This window comes from Arachis ipaensis, chromosome B3 (assembly GCF_059453495.1).
Source record: "Arachis ipaensis isolate K30076 ecotype BB chromosome B3, ASM5945349v1, whole genome shotgun sequence".
Lineage (NCBI taxonomy): Eukaryota > Viridiplantae > Streptophyta > Magnoliopsida > Fabales > Fabaceae > Arachis > Arachis ipaensis.
The window spans coordinates 27,833,483-27,836,447 of NC_142438.1; the positions used below are offsets into that span (position 1 = coordinate 27,833,483).

Here is a 2,965-nt window from a genome sequence, read left to right on the forward strand (position 1 = left end):
TTTCCATCAGTTTTCAGTTTCAGAAACACCCTAACTCTCTGACATTTATATTAATAAAAAAACTAAAACTCAGTGAACCGAAATTTATAACCTCAGTGAACCGAAATTTATATTAATAAAAACTAAAACTCGTATAATCGTCTCATATCTGGTGCATTGTAAAGGCCGGAGCTTGACTGAATGGTTGATCCACAGTCTAAAAGGTTCAACTGCAAAAGACATAATAAAATCGTATATTAGCAAAATGCACAAATAAATTTTTCCTAATCAAAAGCAAATCAATTTTACCTTAGTTGGAGCTGTCTTTTTCTTCGTGGCATTTGAGATCTTTTTTTCTAGGTTTGATCCAAGTTTGTTCTTGGGCCAGCCTCTTGTTTTGACACGTGGCGGGCTTTGAAGGTCATTCACGTCACTCAATGTCGCTTCTTCATGGGATAATGAACTTTTTCCTTTGCTTCTCTCTTGATATTCTTGCATCTCGGCCATGACCTTGTCAAACGCCCGATGCAGAATTCTGGTAAGCTCCTCGGACTCGGATGCAAATTCGCATATATTGTGTGACTGAAACACTAAGTCGTCGAATATTTTACTTCTCGGCTCCAGTAGAGGCTCATCTTGGCTGCCCTTGATGTGTATGTGCCTCCTCTTTATATTCTTGCTCCAGCGTTCCAGTATGTATTTTGGTGCCACGTTATCCACTCGCTCGAAGCTTAGGATGCTCAGGGAATGGCGACACAATATGCCCCTTGACTCGAACAGGAAGCACTAGCATTTTACCTCTCGTGATACTACATCGTAGGTAACCAAAAACTTATTGAATGTCGAGTTAGAAACCTGCTCTACGACTTCGTATGTCGTGAAACCTAGGGTGGAATGCATTGATCTTGTGATGCATTTCACTTTTCCTCTGAATTGTGCATGAACTTTCCTGAACTTCTCATGGATATACACGTGTTGAAACTGGGCCTCTATTGTTAATTTTGTTGCACACAATATCATGGTGTGAAAATCTGTAACGTCGAATTCTCTCTCTCTTTGCTCTCTGCTTGCTAGGCAATTGTCGTATTGCTTCACGAATTGTCTCAAGGAGCTATTGCGTGTGATGAACTTGTTGAACAATGCGTGCTTGCTCTTGCTCCTTTTTGTGCTTCTCATCCCAGTCCAGAAGTGGTGATCCAGGTAAACAGGAATCTATATATGCCAATCCTTGTACAGCTCTGCAAAATGAACCGAAAACATAAGCACCAGTGAACCGATATTTGTGCACGTTTTAACGACATGAAAATAATTTGAATTCAAACATCGGTTACCTAAGAGCCACTTGTTGCCTCCGAAGCCATACTTTGTGAGGAAATCGTTCCAGTTTCTATCAAATGAATCTTTCATGTACAAGTTCTAAACAACATGACTCATCTCTTGTTCAATTTCTTCGTGTCCCTTGTAGCCGTTTAGTTTGTTTGGGATCTTCTTCATGATGTTCCAGATGCACCACCGGTGAATTATTGTTGGCATGCACAGCTCAATTGCCCTTTGAATTGATGCGCATTGGTCGATAAGAATGCCTTTTGGTGCCTTCCCTCCCATGCAATAGAGCCAACAATCGAATAGCCATTTGAATGATTGGATGTCCTCATTTTTCATCAGCGCGCATTGATGAGTGAAAATTGTCGTGTCGGTATAGAATTTCTCTCATAGAAATAAGAACTTCGTTGCAAGTATAGTTATACACCAACAAACAATCCTCCCAATCAAAAATTTGAGTTGTCACATGTAACAAACCCCAAATAAAAATTAACTGAAGTATTTAGACTCCGGGTCGTATCACAAGGAATTGCAATGAAGTGTTTAATTATTGACTATGAAAACGCAAAGGGGAGTTTGGTTTTATAGTTTGATAAGAAAATAAATGGCAAGAAAAGTAAAAAGAACAATTAAAGAAAGCAATTAATAAAGAGAGACATTCATGGCAAGGTTTGAGATCATAGGCTTTCTATCCTAGTCATTAATCATAACAATAATTAACAAGAATTTATCTTATTTCGTCATCTCCAACATTGGAAGAAGGTGTAAGTTATCTTCCATGAGAGAAACTCAAACAAGACTAGTTAATCTCAAATCAAAATTCCTAATCAACTCACTAATTGAATTAGCAAAAGATTAGCGTCATTGAAAATTATATTAACTAACAACTCTAGATCACCAATGTAAATTGGGTATTAATGACTCAAGATTATCCAATTACTCTTCCCAAGCCAAGAATGTTCAAAAGTTACTCTAAAACCCAACCAAGCATTTTGTCAAACACTTGGTGGGTAATAAAGGAAAGCATAATAAATGTGCAAGAATAATAAATCTACCAACTACCAATTGCAAGAAAAGTAAATCGATAACTCGAATCATCAATAAAAGAAACATCAACATTAAATTTCATCAAATGTAAACAAGATCCAACATGAATATTCATAAACCTAAAGAGACATAAAAGTAAAATTGACAAGAGAAATAAGAAGAATAGAGTAGTAGAAACAAGAAATTGGAAAGGAAACAAGATGAAATCAAGAAATCATGCCTAGATCTAAGATGGATTAACCTAACCTAATTCTAGAGAGAAGAGAGAGCTTCTCTCTCTAGAAACTAACCTACATGATGCTATACTACCAAACAATTGCTCCCCCCCCCCCTTTTCCCCCTAGCATCCTTGGGTCTTTTCCATGCAAAAACAGCTTGAATTTGGGCCTGATGAGCCTCAGAAATTGCCAGGCACGATTTCCTTTAATGAGGTCATGTGCAGCTTCCCGTGCGTGTGCCCATGCGTGCGTGCGTGCCGATTGCTTTTGTGATCCACGCGTGCGCGCCAAGTGCGCGTGCGCGTCGATAGGAATTCTCTGATACGCGCGGATGCGTTCATCCTTGCACGCCGCTTCCAGCCATCCTCATCCACACGTGCGCGTGGAGTGCGCGTGCG

At 39.2% G+C, this 2,965-nt stretch overlaps 1 pseudogene; it reads right to left on the reverse strand.

Annotated features, from left to right (window-relative positions):
- Positions 1-284: 284 nt before the first annotated feature.
- On the reverse strand, positions 285-1,386 carry LOC148570139 (protein FAR-RED ELONGATED HYPOCOTYL 3-like; annotated as a pseudogene).
- Between the last annotated feature and the right edge of the window lie 1,579 nt (positions 1,387-2,965).